This window comes from Bufo bufo, chromosome 4 (assembly GCF_905171765.1).
Source record: "Bufo bufo chromosome 4, aBufBuf1.1, whole genome shotgun sequence".
NCBI classification, from domain to species: domain Eukaryota; kingdom Metazoa; phylum Chordata; class Amphibia; order Anura; family Bufonidae; genus Bufo; species Bufo bufo.
The window spans coordinates 293417049-293438703 of NC_053392.1; positions in this window are offsets into that span (position 1 = coordinate 293417049).

The following is a 21655-nucleotide window of genomic DNA, read 5'->3' on the forward strand; positions in this document are numbered from 1 at the left end:
GTGCTTATTAGTACAGGAGAACCAGAAAGAGGTGAATGCAGTGCTCCTCGGGCTCTGTACTCACCGCTTCCTGGTCCTTGGCCACTCGCTGTGCTGTAACTTCATATAGTGTGAGGACGTCACTGCGCTGTGACCTCACATTGTGCGGGGTCGGGTCACAGCACAGCACGTAGCAGGAAGAGCAGAACCTGGATCCTCACAGCAGTGTTGGCGTCCAGAGCAGGAGAGGTAAGTTGATTTATTTTTTTTGTCTCATCTGAGCTCTGAATGGGGGTCTTTTCATTATTCCGGTCTCATCTTAGGGCTGAATGGGTTCTTAACATTTGGGGTTTGATCTGAGTGTCTGAATAGGACTTATTAACATGCCGGTCTGATCTAAGGTCTGAATGGGGTCTTAACATTGAGGGTCTAATCTGAGTGTCTGAATAGGGGTCTTAGTAACATGGGGGTCAGATCTGATGTCTGAATAGGGATCCAAATATTGGGGGTCTGATCTGAGTGTCTTAACGGGAGTCCTTTTCACGGTGGGGAGTGAGGGAAAACTCCCCACTGTATAGCGTGGTAAATGGGGAAGCAGCTAGGCCTGGATACCAGGAAAAGGGAGCAGGTCACCTCCTAAAGCCGCCCTAATTCTGGCCCTAACGCCTAACTGTATGAGCAGACCCAGATGGTAGGTGGTCTCATATACAGGAACCTAGGACCCTGAGTCGCCCTGATGATCCCTGACTAAAGGTTAGGAGCAAGAGATGACCTGTTCCTCCAGAGCACAGATGAACAGGAGTCTCACAGGCCAAGCAGCAATGGTAAGGGAAGACAGTGAGCAGCAACTGGGTCGGCAGGTAAGAACACAGTGATATGACAACACACCGGAACGACAAGCACTTCACCAACAAGGTGAAACACCAGCACCAAGACTACCTGGACCCCCATGTGGACCGAATTCATGGCAGAGCTGCTCACTGACACCAGGCAGAGCTGCTCACTGACTAATGGTTCCCCCTGCGGGGAACCCAGGGGCCCTATCACCAAAGGCACAGACAGATAGGGGAATGTCTAGCAACCATGCTGGAAAACACACCAAACAGACCAGACATAGAACACAACACTAGAAATAACAACACACCCTGTACATAAACTCTCACCAACCATATACAAGGGAAGGAAGGGGAAAATACTTAAGGATGACATCGGATGACCTCGATGTCTAATGAGGTGGCCCTCACACTGGATGGATGGAATATCCAGGGGAGGAGCATAGCTCCAGCACACCCCAAGGCTGGAGAACTACTGACCTCATGTTCAAAGCACCAGATTAAGAAAAGCCATTAGGCCACACCCATAACACACCTAGCCAGGAAGTTAACTCCTCCAGCACCAGACAGGGAAAGAACCAGAAGAAGGAGGAAAGCACAAACATGCTGCACCACAACGCGTTGCCCCTGGCAACCAGCATGCACTGCTAACGTGTCACGGCACACAACAACAAGACCATGACACAGCCATGACAGTCCTATTAACATTAAAAGTCTGATCTTGAGATCTAATTGGGGGTCTTATTAAAATTGAGGGGCTGATCTGAGGTCTGATTAAGATTGGCGGTTTGATGAACACATTTTTTCCCCTATAGGTGTGTCTTATAGGCTGAAAAATATGGTAGTGACATTGAACTTTAGAAAAAGCAGTGCAACAAAATATTAAAGAATACATTAATATTTTTTAAACAGTCCACATGGAATATTTTTGAAACAATATAACCGGAAAACCCTACTTGGATTTTGAGAATATATAAGATTCCAACTTCTCTACAGACAACTTCTTTTTATCACAACTGCTTTATGATCAACATTTTGTCTCCTCCATTACTAACTACTAAATGAGTGAATGTTTTTTGTTTGTTTTTTGATATTTCATAAGCATTGTATAGATGAAAAAATTCCCATGACATAGGCAGACTAACAACACTTTATAAACCATCACTACTGTAAACAAGTCTGCTTTAATTTTGGGCAAGATTTTATACATTAGCAACTACAATCAATGAAAGCTCAGTTAATTTACTGTAAATTGCTAGATAAATCTTTTAACACACACAAAAAGCATCACACTGACATTTTCGTGCAGTGATAATAATAAGTCAATATCCCACTAAGAAGGCTTTTATTGTTGAGTATTTATTTTAAATCAATCTAGGTTGTCAGCTCTTTAACTTGTCTGCAGGCTTAATTGCCTCTCAATGTGAAAAAAACATATTTTTTTAATTATTAGTTCTTAAACAACCCCAAAACATATACTTGCAAATTTAACTTAAACATTTAGTGCTAGAGATAAGCCTAGTGATCTTCTGTATTTGTGTGAATCTCTCTTGAGAATACCAAAAATAGAAGTAAAGTTCGACTTTAGAGCTACAATGTTCAATAATATATTACATAACTGAAATTCTTGAAGAGTTATTTATTGTAGCTGGAGAATATGTAGGACCCTCAAAACCAGACATTGAGTCATGGAGGTTACAAGATACTGGAAGAGAGGAATCTGGATCCTTAGCATTAGGCCTTTTGCACACGAACGTTGTGCATCCGTTCCGTGCATTGGGGACTGCAATTTCCGAGCGGCAGTCAGGACGGATCGAGACCCATTTAACTTGAATGGGTCCGTGATCTGTCCGCACCGCAAAAAAAAAGTTATATTTTTTTTTGCGGTGCGGAGGCACGGACAGAAACACCATGGAAGCACTCCGTAGTGCTTCCGTGGGGTTCCGATCCATGCTTCCGTTCCGCATCTCCGTTATTGCGGACCCATTTAAGTGAATGGGTCCGCATACGGGATGGTGCCTGTGAATGGGTCTGCACACGGGATGGTGCCTGTGTATTGCGGACCTGCCTTATGCGGGCTGCAATACAGCCACGGGCACACAAACATAAAAAAAATCTCCACAAGAAAAATTTTAAATAAAACAATATGTTAAATGCCTAAGTAGAAGTTTATCATATACCACCCTATAGCCTAGCACTGCACAGTGCTTTACTGTTCCAATGAATGTAAAATAAAGCAACTTCTCAAACAGCCTTGATTACAAATACCATTGTAAACAGAGCAAATCGTGTGTATTCTGATCCTGTTGTCTTCCATTTATTCATTGCTTGATTTACTTATTTTACTCACATATATAACGCTAACATATTCTGCAGCAATTTACAGACATTATAATTGCTTGCTGTCTCCAGTGGCCCTCACAATCTAAGTTCCTTATCAGTATGTTTTTGAACTGTGGAAAGAAACTGAAGTACCTGGAGGAAACCCACACAAACTCGGGGAGAACATACAAACTCCATGCAAATGTTGTCCTTGGTCGGATTCAAACACAGGACCCCAGCGCTCAGTTCTAATCACTGAGCCACCGTGCTCCCCAAATATGTCATGGCATTAGCAGCACAGTATGGAGCATAAGGGACAAGGCAGATGTGTGGATGTGTAGGGGTAGTAGTCATTTTATTTATTTATTTTATGCACTTATTTAGCGCTATTATATTCGGCAGAGCTTTCCAGACATTATCATCAGGCTGTCCCCAATGGGGCTCACAATCTAAGTTCCCTGTCAGTATATCTTTGGAGTGGGAGGAAACTGGAGTACCTGGAGGAAACCCACACAAACACCGGGAGAACATACAAACTCCAGGTGTTGTCCTTGGTCAGATTGAAACCTAGGACCCAGCGGTCCAAGGCAAAGGTACAAACCACTGATCCATCATACATTTATTAAGAGACATATGGAAAAAACAATGATAGCAGGATTTGACTACACTGATTTTGTAGTCTGTATCCATAGAGATACAATGAGTATTAACTGTAGACACAAATTGGTAGTATATTTCCTCAGTTGCTTCATTTTTTAAAAACTTTAGATGTATTGAAGCCCTAAAAAGAACTAAGTTTAAAGGAACTTAGCTAGTAGACCCAGTCAGGCTATTTTTTCTTAACTCGGCTGCATTGTTGACTTCACACTGCCAGTGTTTGGTTTCTTGCTAAAACTGAAATTATTTTCATAGATGGGAATACTGACTTAGAATGTACAGGAATAAACCTCCTAGCTAACACTAGATTTAACCAACATTCTGCATTCATTTGACAGGACTCCTACTCACAGACCTTGCTTGGACACTTGGTGGGATTGTTTATAATGGACTTTTCCCACCTAAGTTCTAACCTTTTGGATTGTATTTTAGTCTCTCTCTTTTTTTTGCATAGTACTAGCCTTCTGCAAAGTATGTCTTTCCCAATATTGTGTTATTGTCTGTTGACCTGATACATTAAATTAATACCTACACCGCTACAAAAGTACAGTAGAGACCTTTGTTTTAATAAAGCCCTTTGGGTCAATTAATGGAGGCATACATTAAATGTTCACCTGAATTGTTAAAAGCTTTTTGATTTTGTATAAACTGCTTACGCTTTTCTTAGAACAGAAAACAATGCCCATGTTAGATGTTAAAGTCATAGTTAACGCCAAATGCATCGTTAAAATAAAGCCCATGCCATAATTTTAACTTTCTCTTTTTTTCCTGGCTACAAATAGGATTACCACAGATTGAAGGGCTGAGTAGAACGTATGTAGTCTCAGCAACCACATCAATTACAGTATCAAGATCACAGATCTAGGGCATCTGCAATGTAATTCCATAGAAGACCAGGTTATGGTCCAGAGTGTACCATTTAATTATATACTAGTTGTTATTTCATATTGTATTATTGTAGTACCACTGTGCTTTTGTTTCCACCCTAACCAAAGACTGTCATTTTTACTGAAATTTGGTACATTTTCTTGTAGTGAGGTAAATGTGAAGGGATTATACAGATTGCATAAATTTTTTCAAAGCCAGATTTCCTTTTCAAATAGAATAACCAAAGTAATAACTATACAATTAGATCATTTATGACTTTAAAAAATTAATATATAACAGCATTAAAAGCCAAATAATTTTTGATTCAAGTGTTTTGCATCTGCTTTGTGTTATTTTATGGCACATTCTCTTTCTCTTTCTTGTTTCTTGCACTGAGTTTCATTCAGTATAAGACAATGTAATAACTGATTTTCTTTTGTTTTTACAGGACAGGTATAAGTATTAGAACAGTTAACAGTACATTGTTATATCATTCTATTGCTGAGCAGCAACACATTGGAAAGAACGTGATAATGTTGTATTTGACTTTGTTTCTAGGTCAATCACAGATCGTCCAGGGACATATCTTCAAGGCCAATGCATGCTTAAGCCCTGATTTATCAACAGGTCACAACTTCAAGTTTGTCTTCAAATTTGTCCATTTGTGTAAACATAACAGTATGTGAGACAAATTTATGAAAGATGTGCACAACGCTTGTTGAATTTAGCATATTATGACTTATTTTCACCTGCCATAGATAAAGCAGGTCAGGACAGCAGTGAAGTGCAGTTGAGACAATCCCCTATAATAAATAAGGCCAAAAACAGCTTGATTTCTGAAGGTGACTGAGCAGGAGCAAAAAATACCTTTTCCCCATCGCAGACTATTGATAAATTTGTCTTACAAGTAAAACTACAGAAAAGTCACAGTTTAGGGTGGGTTCACATGTGCGTTCTGGATTCCGCTATGGCTTTCTGTTATAACATGGTTATAACGGAAAATAACGGAATCTATAAGACGGAAGTCAAAACGGAAGCTTTTTAGAGGCATTCCGTTTTGATCCGTCTTCACAGAAGTCTATGGGAATCATAATGGATCTGTCTGGTTCCCGTTATGCAAGACGGAAAACAAAGTCCTGTCGACAGGACCTTTTTCTCCGTTCTGCATAACAGAAACGGGACGGATTCGTTATGATTCCCATAGACTTCTATTAAGATGGAATGCCTTTTAAAGGCTTCCGTTTTGCATTCCGTCATAATACAAGTCTATGGGCAGCATAACGGATCCGTCCTTCCGTCTTACGGAATCCAGAATGCAGATGCAAACCCATTTATACTCTGATATAAAGACTAAATCTATTTGATAAATCACGGCCTTAGGTCAAAACTCCTCCTTTTTTCAGTTCTCTCTGCTTCTCCTACCAGGGTTGTGACACAGTGTTCCAGCTTTACAACACACATACATACTATACATTTGTATCAACACAGTATAACATATGCATTATATATGCAAAGCAATAACAAAATACCAAAGCAGTCTCTTAAAAATGAAGCATACAGTCTTTTTGTATGGGGTTGCATTTAGACTACAAAACATCTGCATTGCTCTGCATTTTGACCATTTTTTCAAATGTCTCACTATAAAAAACATAGACAATCCACACAATAGACAATCTATACATCACTTGGTGCACAATGGTGACACCTTGTAGATTATACAATGCTAACATATAATTCATTTTCTTACATTCCCAGAAAATTGCTCATCTGTACCTTATTTCTTTTTATCAAAAGGAAAAATGGATATGGGCACAAAGAAAAAGATTTTGGTACAAGGTAGAAAGGAAATAAACATTCCCTAACACTCTTTAAAAGGGTTGTCCATCGTTCCCTCTAGTGTCTATCCACTCCGCCATGGCCTCCTTTCAATATCACCCTAAGCTCCCCACTAGTCTTACCGCATCCACGACGAGACCATGGTTTTAACAAGGGGTGTTCAGGTTTGCAGATATTGTAGACCCCTTCACTAGGGACCTTTTGCCGTTTCCAACCTTCCAGACCAAATATGATCTCCCCTCCTCCTCCAATTACTTTTATATCCAAATTAGTCACTTTGCCCGGTCCATTTTCTCGGGGGTTACAGTCTCCCTCCCGACCGCCTTTGAACGCCTTTGTAGGGAAGGGGTACACACGAAGGGTCTGATTTCTGAAATCTATTCCATATTACTGACCCCATTTCCTGATCGGGTCCAACGGCACTCATACATGGTACGATGGGAGGAATACCTGGGGAAGACTCTGCCGGACACACTGTGGCACCTTATATGGAGAAGGGCAGCGAAATCCTCAATAGCGGTACTCCATCAGGAGAACCAATATAAAATTTTGATGCATTGGTATCACACTCCTGACCTCCTCCATAAAATGAATCCGGTAGTTCCGAGAGAGTGCTGGAGGTGCGGGTTACATAGGGGTACACTGCCTCATATCTATTGGGACTGTCCCAAGATACGACCCTACTGGACTGGAGTAGGCAGCCTTCTAAGTGACATTTTTGCAGTGGAGATCTAGCCTGACCCTATGTCCTTCCTGCTTAATGTGGTGCCTCGTCAAGTTAAAAAACACTCACTTAAGTTACTACTCATGATACTTACAGCAGCCCGTTGTCTAATACCTCGATGTTGGAAAAGCCCTGAACCACTAAGGGTCTCTGATTTGTATGCTAGGGTGACGGAGGTCCGAACTCTGGAATACTCCACAGCTATGTTTCAGGACAAATTGCTCTCTTCAATGCCATATGGGATCCCTGAGACGATTACTGGGCTACGAGACATCCTTAGAGAGCTGGCGAGAATGGTGTATCTCCCCCCCCCCCTTCTCCCTATTGTGTCTGTCGTTTGTCTTGTCTCGTTGTTATTCAGTGGTCCTATAATGGACTGATTAAAGACAGACATAGTTTATCTTTCTTCTGTGCACTTTATTGTCATATTAATGCTTGACATTCCTCTTTCTGTTATAGAATATTACTGAATGTTATTAATGCCTAGTTACTGTGAATACGATGCTTTACATGTTATACCTCATACTTTGTACTAATGTGCATAGATCTGTTGTGGATATGCTTTGTCATTTCTTCACTCTTTAATAAATATACAATTATAAAAATTAAAAAAAGGGTTGTCCATCTTTTATTGTCCAGGATAGGCCATGACTAGCTGATAGGCAGGGGTCCAATACCCCCCACCCCTGCTGATGAGCTGTTCTGGTATGGTTCTGGCGCCACAAGCCAGAGCTGAACTACACAGCTTTGTTAACTGTGTACTGGATAGAGCTGCTGACTGCAGAGCTGTTCCCACTGACTTCAGTAGGAGAAGTGCTGTAGTAACAAGCTCCCTCCACTACACAGTTGACGGTGATGTGTAGTTCTGGCCCTGACTTCTGGAACTACATCCAAACAGCTGATCAGTTGGGTTATGTGGCTTGAGACCCCTACTGATCAGTAGTGATGGTCTATCCTTAAGACAGGCCAGTACTTAATAAAAGCTGGACAACCCCTTTAAGAAATGTTTCTCCTATCCCCTTTGCCAAGACCCATTCTTCCTTTTGATTATCAAATATCTGATGGAGAACTGATTTCCTAAATATCATTGTTCAGCTGACAGCTATCTATCCTGACACCCCCTACACATTCATTTCAGCTGAGTGTGTATGTGCTTTCAATGGAGAGAGCAGTTCTTTTGGGAAAACAAAAGGATCAGGCAAAAAAAAATTCAAAGCACCCTCTCCTTTTCTCCCCCAATACTATTTGTTTGTTTCCATACACATTAGATTACCAGCTGGTCCTGGTGAAAATTGTCGGTCTGGCTGACAAAATGCCTTCTCAAGCAGCTCTTTTAGTCTTTCCTCCTCTATGGTCTGAAAGCATGCTTTCCTGTTGGCTTTATCAATTTGCTTCTCTGCAGCATTGCAAGATCTCAAACGTCCCAAATACTTGGTTGTTTTTATTATATGATGTCTACACCCTGATTCATACTACTCAATGTATCAGCATTATCGCCTTCTTTTCTAGTCTATTTTAACTGCTAGCTATTGTTACAAGATGCTTTGCTATTACACTGTCCAATCTATAAAAGCCCCCATGGACATTACTATAATATTGGCTGAAGCCACTAAGAGCGTTGAGTTTGGCTGGCAGTTTAATGTGTTTTGAGGAGCTTCCGACTCTCCCCTGACAGATGATGTTGGGGGGAAAGAAAAATTAGGCAAAGTGAATATTTTTGTTGATCCTTTTGTTCTCCCAGGAGATAAGCGAAAACCCGAGGTGTCTGGAAGGGCTTTCTCCTCTTTCCCCATTGACAGTGAACCGAATGTGTATGGGTATGTGGGAGTCAGGAGGGAGTTTGGGAAGGATTAAATGTGTATAGCCAGCATAACATTTCTATTGTTCTTGAAAACAGAAATGCAGATATCAATATAATGTAGGGCCAATGTGACAATGGAGCTCAAGGTTAGATTGTGGAACGCTACTGGGGGCACTGGCTTTCTAGATTTGCTGTCCATTCAACAATTAGCTTAACATATTGATCGGCACATGAAATACTATTATTGCTAGAAATGATCATCAATCTGCTGGTCACAGAACCTCACTCAGGAACTTATATAAGACCTAAGGGCCCTTTACATTACTCGATGTTTGGGTAGAATATTGTTAACAAACTTTCCTATGGACGCTCGTTAGCGATAATCTGCCTGTGAAAAGGTGACGCCAATTACCCGATGAACGAATTAAACACTTGTTCATCAGGTTAATCAGATCATTTGCGTGGAACTGCGGACACCTACATCATCATTTGCCTATAGCCTCTGCTGCTAGCAAACAATGATTCTGTTTGGGGATGAGAGATGGCATTAGCGATCGCTCCTCCCCATACAGTGGAGGAGATTGCTGCATGTAAATGCAGCTTTCTTCTCCACTGCTGAGCAAATGTTTGTCAGAAAGGTATGCTTCCATCCCAACAATCGCTTTCTACATCAGGCCATGTAAAGGGGCCTTTAGAGAGTCTATGAGAAGACTGTCATAGATAACACATAAGATATGTACCGCATTACTGTCAATTTCTAACTAGAAAGTGATAGTAATAAAAATGCTTCAGGTCCTCACTGGCTTTAAAGCTCATAAAATAATATTCTACCGTTTTCAAACCAGCACCTGGATCTAATACTTTTGTAACTGCATGTAATTAAAAATGTATTATAGCTACTAAGTTATAGTGTTGGGCGAGAATATTCGAATCGCGAATATCGGCACTTCGAGAATTCGCGAATATTTAGAATATAGTGATATATATTCGTAAATTTGAATATTCTAGATTTTTTTTTCATTAGTAACCTCCCATCTTGCTTGTGGGCCAATGAGAAGGCTGCAATATCTTTGTCTGAGCTTAGCAACATCCCTAGCAATCAATAGGAAGGTTGCCTACCCCTTACTATATAAGAACCTCCCCAGTAGCCATTTTCTACAGTTTTTTTAAGTTCTGAGAGAGACAGCAGTGACATTGCTGTGCTCTGTGCTTTCCACACTACATTAGATAGATAGTTAGATAGCTTAAATATATAATACAGATAGTTAGTGGGAGATAGTCATTGTAGGTTATATCCTGATATAGTGTAGCTGTTGCAGTGCAGTGTGTTAGGTAGTGTGATAGGTTCTGCTGTCCATACATACATGCAGACCTGCTAAAATGTGAAGTTTCACATATTGTGCCAAAATATTCGCATCATTAGTGCCGATTAGCACAATCGCAAGTATATTGGAGCACTCTAACTGCACATAAAGCCATTTTTAATGTTCTGCCATGCCAATCATTTTATCCAGTCTCAGGAAACTTCTAGCAGCTTGGAAAATGTAGCAAAAGTGACCCACGCCTGTATTTTGCGCACATTACGGGAATATTACATTGCCGATTTTTCGCAATCAAGAAAATAATCTCGAATTCGCAAATATATGACGAATATTTGCCCAAATATTCGTGAAATATTGTGAATTCGAAAATAACCCCTGCCGCTTATCACTACTGAGTTATTCAATGCAAACTATCTGTATAGCGCCACCTGCTGTTTGCTTTACTTTTCTAATTTCTCTGTCCTGCTCACTGAGAAGGAAGCACATGCTCAGTTCCATCCTTAAACTGTCACTGGCTGCAGCAGAAAGGATATTCTCCCTGAGAAAGGACATGCCCCCTAAGCTGACATCTTGAAATAAATCTAGCAAAATAATTTGAGCAATGAGAAGCTTGGAAGAAAGACGAGACAGAGGGGATATGATAGAAACTTTTAAATACATAAAGGGAATCAACAAAGTAAAAGAGGAGAGAATATTTAAAAGAAGAAAAACTGCTACAAGAGGACATAGTTTTAAATTAGAGGGGCAAAGGTTTAAAAGTAATATCAGGAAGTATTACTTTACTGAGAGAGTAGTGGATGCATGGAATAGCCTTCCTGCAGAAGTGGTAGCTGCAAATACAGTGGAGGAGTTTAAGCATGCATGGGATAGGCATAAGGCCATCCTTCATATAAGATAGGGCCAGGGGCTATCCATAGTATTTAGTATATTGGGCAGACTGGATGGGCCAAATGGTTCTTATCTGCCGACACATTCTATGTTTCTATGTTTCTATGTTTCTATGAATTTGCCAGATCTCTGGTTCCATGTGAGGTACATGGCTTGTTCTAGAAGTCCCATACTGGGCCAGGGTGCCCCCACAGTAGTAGTTCTCCTCAAAGCCCACCAATAGAAATAATTATCTGCCAGAGTACATAGTGTTAACAGTGCCCCCAATAGTAATAATGTCCCCATTGTGCCCATACTAGTAATCAATTTGCAGTCCAGGTATGTCACCACCTGCTGGTTAAGGTTCTGCTTCATATCCTGCTGCTGCTAGGTGGTTTCTTCAGTAGGCGGCTGAAGAAGACTGCTCAAGAAACTCAAGACTTAAGTTGCTGCTGATGCTACTGCTACAACCACCCATCCAGCAGTCAAGCAGTGGAGCGTAAGCTCAGATGGTCCCCCGGTTAGACCTTCATGAGGATTGGGAAATGGCACAGGTAGGCAGCAACCAACTGACTACAAAGGATGTTTCGATAGTGGTTGAGTTTTTTTTATCCCTCTCAGAAGTTGTAAAAAAGACCCCCATTTTGGACCAGTAGCGAGGGCCTTACATTTTTACATTGTGGAGAGCCAGTAGCCATCCCTCTGCCGAATGCCGATAATGCGGCTGTCACTACGCAAGCAACTTAGCATGCATCTGGCCATTTGCGCAACAGACTCAGAGGGACTCCTTGCCTCTATCTCCACTGCATAACACTATGGTCTGTGGAGGACATCTGCGCCACCTTCGTCGTCTCCCTCTAGCTCCTCCTCAGATTAACCACCTAGTTCTGTATAGAATTCCTGGGCATTTATGTCCTCCTTCTCATCCTTATCCTCCTCCTATGCCAGTTCAGCCTCCACAAAGCTCAGGTGGCCATGAGATGTAGGCATCACATCTTCTGTCCCCTCGCCAGTCAGATTTATCAGCATCCCCTCTAGGATGTGAAGGACATCATTCATCCTGAAGTCCTAGCAACTGACAAATAAAGTGGCCTCCCCATGGACCGGAGCAAATGGCAGGTGTCACGCATGAGCTGCCACTGTCTAATGTTGAAGTTACACTGGGGGGTAGTCCTGTAATTTGCATCATCAAGAAAATGGGTCACGGGTTTCCTCTGCTCATACAGTCGGTCCAACATAAGGAAACATTGCATGAAACGTTGCAGGAAACGTTGAGGTGATGTAGGGGAACACCATTATGTCATTGCAGGTCAAGGAGGGCATGTTTTGCACAGTAAGAGTGGCTGAAGTGCATGCACAGTTTCCTTGACGTTTTCAAGACGTCTTGCAGTTGGATGGAAGACTTCAGAAACTAGGTGAAAATGAGATTGAAGATGTGTGCCATGCAGGGCACATGGGTCAGCCTTCCCTGATGCAGCGCAGACAAAATGTTCTTCCTGTTATGGGTGACCATAGTTTCTAACTGTAGTTGATGACGCAGAGCAGTTCCATCCCAGTGTGACTCCATTCACCCAGGCTGACAAGGTACAGAACCGCATTTTGCATAGGTGGTATGCTGGAGGACCACTCTGAACAGTGCCTACAGTGGAGGTTGAGGACAAGGTGGAGGATGAGGACTCTGAAGAGGACACTAGCGCAGAAGCCCCACAATTACAACGGGTCAAGACAATCTCCTGAACTCCAAACTGAATGTCAGAATGGGAAAGAAAGGTGATTTAAGCAATTTTGAGCGTGGCATGGTTGTTGGTGCCAGACGGGCCAGTCTGAGTATTTCACAATCTGCTCAGTTACTGGGACTTTCACGCACAACCATTTCTAGGGTTTACAAAGAATGGTGTGAAAAGGGAAAAACATCCAGTATGCAGCAGTCCTGTGGGCAAAGATGCCTTGTGGATGCTAGAGGTCAGAGGAGAATGGGCCGACTGATTCAAGCGGATAGAAGAGCAACGTTGACTGAAATAACCACTCGTTACAACCGAGGTATGCAGCAAAGCATCTGTGAAGCCACAACACGCACAACCTTGAGGCGGATGGGCTACAACAGCAGAAAACCCCACCGGGTACCACTCATCTCCACTACAAATAGGAAAAAGAGGCTACAATTTGCACAAGCTCACCAAAATTGGACTGTTGAAGACTGGAAAAATGTTGCCTGGTCTGATGAGTCTCGATTTCTGTTGAGACATTCAAATGGTAGAGTCCGAATTTGGCGTAAACAGAATAAGAACATGTATCCATCATGCCTTGTTACCACTGTGCAGGCTGGTGGTGGTATAATCGTGTGGGGGATGTTTTCTGGGCACACTTTAGGCCCCTTAGTGCCAATTGGGCATCGTTTAAATGCCACGGGCTACCTGAGCAATGTTTCTGACCATGTCCATCCCTTCATGACCACCATGTACCCATCCTCTGATGGCTACTTCCAGCAGGATAATGCACCATGTCACAAAGCTCGAATCATTTCAAATTGGTTTCTTGAACATGACAATGAGTTCACTGTACTAAAATGGCCCCCACAGTCACCAGATCTCAACCCAATAGAGCATCTTTGGGATGTGGTGGAACGGGAGCTTCGTGCCCTGGATGTGCATCCCTCAAATCTCCATCAACTGCAAGATGCTATCCTATCAATATGGGCCAACATTTCTAAAGAATGCTATCAGCACCTTGTTGAATCAATGCCACGTAGAATTAAGGCAGTTCTGAAGGCAAAAGGGGGTCCAACACCGTATTAGTATGGTGTTCCTAATAATTCTTTAGGTGAGTGTATATTGTCTTTGACCATTGTTAAAGCTCCACCGTCAGCACTGACATGAACTGTACCAGATGCTGACAGGCTAAAGAATTGGCCCACCTTCTGCTCAACATATGTGTGCAGGGCTACATCATCATCCACTACTGTCTGGTCAACACCTATTTCACCCTCACCAGTCTCATGGCCACATCCCTGACTGTCACAACACGTGCTCCCACCCGAATGTCATCATGGCTAGTTGCATGCCTAAGGAAGGACGCAGTGGACCTCTCCTCCAAGTCTGTGCTAGCCTGTAACCAGGGGCGGACTGAGCGGTCGGGCACTTCGGACGTGGTCCGAGGGCCCGGCCGGGATGGGGGCCCGCCGCAGCAGTTCACATAACGTCAGACGTCACTGTGTTCCTTCTGCACCGCACTGACGTCACACACACTGCCAGTGGCGTAACTACCAGGGAAGCAGCTGCTTCGGGGCCCGGCAGCGTGACAGTTTATTTTTAAGTTAGTTAAATATGATTGATTCTTGTCTTAGCGGACCAGGCCCCCTCGCTAATGTGATCCTAATCTTACTGTCTCCTGAAGTCTCCCGATGTGTCTGGGATTCAAACCCACAACCTTCATGTATCAGAGGCAAAGCATTTACCCACACAGCCATAAAGGCCGCCTTGCAAATGACTGAAAAAATATGAGACTTCTACTGTTGTAGCTGGCTAAGTGTACATCTATACACATGACAGCTGCCCCCACACACCCAACACTGCTATATCTCTATATGACAGCTGTCCCAGCACACTCAGCTCGGCTATATCTCTATATATGATAGCTGCCCCAGCACACCCAGCTGTGCTACATCTAATACACATGACAGCTGCACCAGCACACTCATCTCTACTATATCTCTATATATGACAGCTGCCCCAGCACACCCAGCTCTGCTACATCTATACACATGACAGCTGCCAAAACATACCCAGCTTTGCTACATCTATACACATGACAGCTGCCCCAGCACACTCAGCTCTGCTATATCTCTATATATGATAGCTGCCCAAGCACACCCAGCTCTGCTACATCTAATACACATGACAGCTGCCCCAACACACCCAGCACTGCTATATCTCTATATGACAGCTGCCCCAGCACACTCAGCTTTGCTATATCTCTATATATCTATCTACTGTATAGCAATACTTAGAGATATATAGATGTAGCAGAGCTGGGTGTGCTGGGGCAGCTGTCATATATAGAGATATAGTAGAGCTGAGTGTGCTGGTGCAGCTGTCATGTGTATTAGATGTAGCAGAGCTGGGTGTGCTGGGGCAGTTATCATATATAGAGATATAGCAGAGCTGAGTGTGCTGGGACAGCTGTCATATAGAGATATAGCAGTGCTGGGTGTGTTGGGGCAGCTGTCATGTGTATAGATGTACACTTAGCCAGCTATAACAGTAGAAGTCTCATATTTTTTCAGTCATTGGCAAGGCTGCTCTTATGGCTGTGTGGTTAAGTGCTTTGCCTCTGATACAGAAGGTCGTGGGTTCGAATCCCAGCAGAAACTTTTCTGAAATACAAGCACTGACTCCATATATGGACATACAGGGCGGGACACAGGAAGAGGCTGCATCGCATCGCATCGCATCGCTGACATGGAGGTAAGTAGACGTGTTTATTTTTTTTTTTAATACCCGGCTGTTACTGCCATGGGGGGAGCGGGAGGCACTTGATACTGGCACATGGGGGAAGGGGGTTGGCACCTGATACTGGCACATGGGGGGAGGGGGGTTGGCACCTGATACTGGCACATGGGGGGGAGAGGGGTTGGCACCTTATACTGGCACATGGGGGGGGAGAGGCACTTGATACTGGCACTTTTTTTTTGGGGGGGGGGGAGATGGAACTATGATACTAGGACATGGGGGGGAGGAGAGAGGCACTTGATACTGGCACGTGGGAGGGGGGGTTTGGCACTTGATACTGGGACATGGGTGGGGGGAGAGAGGCACTTGATACTGGCACATGGGGGGGTTTGGCACTATGATACTGGCACATGGGGGGTGGGAAGGAGAGAGGCACTTGATACTGGCACATTGGGGAGGGGGAGATGGCACTATGATACTGGGACATGTGGGGGGAGGAGAGAGGCACTTGAAACTGGCACATTATTGGGGGGCATTATGGGGGACACTAGGCCGGCAGCCTATCAGAGGCCGGACACTGAGGGGCATCTATTGGGGCACTATATATGGGGCATTTTATACTGGTACATTATGGGGGGCACTAGCAGGAAGGGGGAGAGGAGGACTATGGGGGAATTTACTGGGGGCACTATATAGGGGTATTTTATACTGGGACATTATGGGGGCACTATGGGGACACTATGGAGACATTAGCTCAACTGGGGGCATTACAAGGGGGTATTTTTGCACTGTCACATTATAAGGAGAATTATTTCTACTGGGGGGGGCCATTATGGTGGGATTTATTACTCCCCCATGGTATGACCCCCTAGTAGCAGCACCAGCCTCTCCCTGCTCTGCTATCCCTCTTCCCCAAATCCTTATTATAAAATCTTTCTCATTAGGATAAAACACAACATCAACTCCGCCGAGCCCCCGGCCAAAGTGTTGAAGTGGCGTCCGAGTTCCCCAAGGGCCAAGCCAAGTAATTGTAAGTTTTCATATGAAATATGTTTATGTTATACACATATAGCCTACACTGTGCCCCACAATATACAGTATGCCGCTACACAGTGCCACACAATATACAGTATACCGCTACACTGTGCCAAAGGAGTGGGGTTTACACAGGAGGAGGGAGGTGCGAAGTGCGCTGGGGGGGCCCTTACAAATATTTGCTGTGGGGCCCAGTCACTTCTAGTTACGCCCCTGCACACCACAGCGCTGTTCGCGCACTCATTGGCGCTGTGGGATTCGCAGGAGAATGAAGGGAACTCTGAGGAGCGTGGGCACAGAGTTCGCTGAGGTAGTGGTTTTTGGTTAAGTGGTAGCCTAGGCAGCTTTACGTCTCAGCCATGTCTGGTCTGAAAGAAATTGAAAGACTGTGCTGGGCTGGCGGCGCTGCTGTTGCTGTGGGCTGTGGCAGGGCCGGGGTGAAAAGGGGAGAAAAATAAGTTATAAAAAAGTCTGATAAATACCAGTGTGAATGAAGGACTGTTAAAAGGGGTTAATAACTACTGAAGGCCCTTCACAGTAGTTATTAACCCGTTTCAGCAGTCCCCCATTCACAGTATTTATTAACCCCTTTCACTAGTCCCCTCTTCAGTGAAGGGGGACTGCTGAAGGGGTTAATAAATACTGTGAATGGGGGACTGCTGAAGTGGTTAATAAATACTGTGAATGGGGGACTGCTGAAAGGGGTTAATAAATACTGTGAATGGGGGACTGCTGAAAGGGGTTGATAACTATTGAAGGCCCTTCACAGTAATTATTAACCCCTTTCAAATGTCCCCTGTTCACAGTATTTATTAACCCCTTCAGCAGTCCCCTCTTCACTGAAGAGGGGACTAGTGAAAGGAGTTAATAACTACTGTGAATGGGGGACTCAGGACTGCTGAACTAGGTTAATAATACAGCGCTTTTCCATCCCGCAGAGTCCAGTAAAGCAAAAGCGCTATAGTGACGTCTTTTTTTTCTTTTGCCGGGCACTTACTGGGAGAGGGGCATCGTTTATCAGGTTGAGGATGTGGCCTAGAATGTCCTCCTTTTTGTGGTGAAGCAAGTGGCCACCCTAGTCGCGAATCGTAATACTTACCTGTATAGGATAGGACCCAGGAGGGGCCTGGTCCTGTACACGTGGGTGGGGCTTGCGGCAGAACATGGGTGGAGCCTGTAAGGGGGCCCTTGATTTATTTTGCCCGGGGGCCCTGAGGCTTCTCAGTCCGCCCCTGCCTGTAACTGATGGCTGTCCTCACTAAGCTTGTCCTCACTGAAAAGCGGAGCAGATCTGGCAGCATGCATTACTTCACAAGCAGAAGTAGCAGCCCCCCCCCCAAAAAAAAGAGGCAGTTGCAGGACAAGTGAGGGCACAGAGGTTGTTCCTGAGTCAACCATTCCAGTACAGCTGGATTGTTAGTCAAAACACGACGGCTGGTTGACAGTGGAAGCTCTAGCTTGTTGCTGCGGCTGCTGCCACCACTACCCTTTCTCCTGCTGCAACTTGTGCTGGCTACAGCAATGTTTTTGCCACAGCCCATTTTGAGGGCCCATGCAACTGTTTGCTGGCCATAGTGTACAGTAACTGAGTATGAATGGCGGAGCAGGTGAACTAGATAAACTCGCCTATATATTAGACCGGCTGTTGACGCTGAGTCTGATGCAAAGTAAGTCTATGTATAACAGAACAGATTAAGTATAAATGGTGCAGCAGGGGAACTAGATAAATGCACCTATACATTAGACCGCCTGTTGAGAATGAGTTTGACACACAGTAACTCTATGTATAACAGAACAGATTAAGTATTAATGCCGCACCAAGTATACTAGAAACACACCTATATATTAGACTGCCTGTTGAAACTAAGTCTGGTGCACAGTAATTCTATGTATAAGAGAACAGATTTAGTATAAATGGCGCAGGATGTGAACTAGATGTCCGTGTAGTCTCTATGCTCTCCCTACAGTGTCTAAAAATTCTCTTTATGATCTCCCTACACTGTCCCTGCACTCTCCCTAACCAATATTCTACAATTAAAAGCTTTCTAAAACACTGTTCCTAGCTCTTGCCAGTCTTTCCCTATGCTCAGTTCACAGTGAAATGGAGGCGACCACGCGGGATGATGCTTTTATAGGACTGTGACATCAAAGGGGATGGCTGTCTGCTGATTGGCTGGCTGCACGGCATTATGGGAAATCGCACGTTTCTGGGCGTCTTACTTTCACTTCGTAACACTTGTAGCCTCCATTTTAGGAAAAAAACTATTTGTTACCACGTAGGGAAATTCGGATTCGTGGCAAATAGAATTTTTCCTGAACTTCAGATCAAAGTTAATTTGTTTCACTTCGATTCGCTCAATGATAACGCATTAACTAGATGCGATAACTCACCAAATGTGACTGTTAACTCTGCTACAACTGTGTTTTCTAATTGTGGATACATTTAATTCCTTATTTAATTTGCACCTTTATACACAAGACACATCAACATATAAACCTATGAATATAGAAAATCGCTTTAATTTGTACAAATGTGGATTTACTTCACATTTTTCTTCTCTTAAAAATGACATATATGGCACCAAAATTGTTAGCATGGCTGCCATGCATTATTGGGGCTGTTTCCTCTTTCTCAAGTTACTGTAGGTTTGAGGCCTAACTGATGACAAGAAGCAATGTGCACTATGTATTCTCCATATTGAACTGTGGATAATTTGCTATAGCAATAATATACAGTCGTGGCCAAAAGTTTTGAGAATTACATAAATATTGGAAATTGGAAAAGTTGCTGCTTAATTTTTTATAATAGCAATTTGCATATACTCCAGAATGTTATGAAGAGTGATCAGATGAATTGCATAGTCCTTCTTTGCCATGAAAATTAACTTAATCCCAAAAAAACCTTTCCACTGCATTTCATTGCTGTCATTAAAGGACCTGCTGAGATCATTTCAGTAATCGTCTTGTTAACTCAGGTGAGAATGTTGACGAGCACAAGGCTGGAGATCATTATGTCAGCCTGATTGGGTTAAAATAGCAGACTTGACATGTTAAAAGGAGGGTGATGCTTGAAATCATTGTTCTTCCATTGTTAACCATGGTGACCTGCAAAGAAACGTGCGCAGCCATCATTGCGTTGCATAAAAATGGCTTCACAGGCAAGGATATTGTGGCTACTATGATTGCACCTCAATAAACAATTTATAGGATCATCAAGAACTTCAAGGAAAGAGGTTCAATTCTTGTTAAGAAGGCTTCAGGGCGTCCAAGAAAGTCCAGCAAGTGCCAGGATCGTCTCCTAAAGAGGATTCAGCTGCGGGATCGGAGTGCCACCAGTGCAGAGCTTGCTCAGGAATGGCAGCAGGCAGGTGTGAGCGCATCTGCACGCACAGTGAGGCGAAGACTTTTGGAAGATGGCCTGGTGTCAAGAAGGCCAGCAAAGAAGCTACTTCTCTCCAAAAAAAACATCAGGGACAGATTGATCTTCTGCAGAAAGTTTGGTGAATAGACTGCTGAGGACTGGGGCAAAGTCATATTCTCCGATTTTCGATTGTTTGGGGCATCTGGAAAAAGGCTTGTCCGGAGAAGAAAAGGTGAGCGCTACCATCAGTCCTGTGTCATGCCAACAGTAAAGCATCCTGAGACCATTCATGTGTGGGATTGCTTCTCATCCAAGGGAGTGGGCTCACTCACAATTTTCCCCAAAAACACAGCCATGAATAAAGAATGGTACCAAAACACCCTCCAACAGCAACTTCTTCCAACAATCCAACAACAGTTTGGTGAAGAACAATGCATTTTCCAGCACGATGGAGCACCGTGCCATAAGGCAAAAGTGATAACTAAGTGGCTCGGGGACCAAAACGTTGACATTTTGGGTCCATGGCCTGGAAACTCCCCAGATCTTAATCCCATTGAGAACTTGTGGTCAATCCTCAAGAGGTGGGTGGACAAACAAAAACCCACAAATTCTGACAAACACCAAGAAGAGATTATGAAAGAATGGGTTGCTATCAGTCAGGAATTGGCCCAGAAGTTGATTGAGAGCATGCCCAGTTGAATTGCAGAGGTCCTGAAAAAGAAGGGCCAACACTGCAAATATTGACTCTTTGCATAAATGTCATGTAATTGTCGATAAAAGCCTTTGAAACGTATTAAGTGCGTGTAATTATAGTTCACTACATCACAGAAACAACTGAAACAAAGATCTAAAAGCAGTTTAGCAGCAAACTTTGTGAAAACTAATATTTGTGTCATTCTCAAAACTTTTGGCCACGACTGTACATATTATTTTTGACATTTGGGTCACCTTCTGGGTTGTCCATATCTGAAACTTCTGACAAACTCTATTTTGTTCAGCAAATAAAGGCTTGCTGACTTGTGTCATCTATTCTATAGGAAAAAGAGATATGTTAATGTTCTCTTTTTCTCTTTTGTAGTATGACAGACAACAATGGAACACTCAGTCTGCTCACAATCCCTGCTAATGGCATCCACAGATCTGAAATAAAAGCTGAAGCTACCAATTACAGTTTGGAGAATGTGCCTATAATTATGCATACAATGTACAAATGACTTGTACTGGCTTGTAACAATGTATATATTCTGATCTTTTCACAACCTAGAATAATGGTTTTCTTGTTCAAATGTATGTCACTTTTATGGCAAAAATTATGAACCTATATTATTTTTTTTAAAAAGAAGAAAAGTTGTATAGACTTTTTCATGAAAAAATTATTTTATAAAACATATCTACTGTATATTATAAAAATCAATGTCTGTTTGTTTGTCTGTCTGTCCTCTATAGCAGGGGTCCCCAACCTCGCCTGCACCATGGCCCAGTTTCATACAAGACAATTTTCCCGTGGACCTGGGGAAGGGAGTAATCACGCAAATAACAAAATACAATAAAGTGCATATTACAGAATCAGTGGCCAGCATTACCAATAATAACACTATATAAA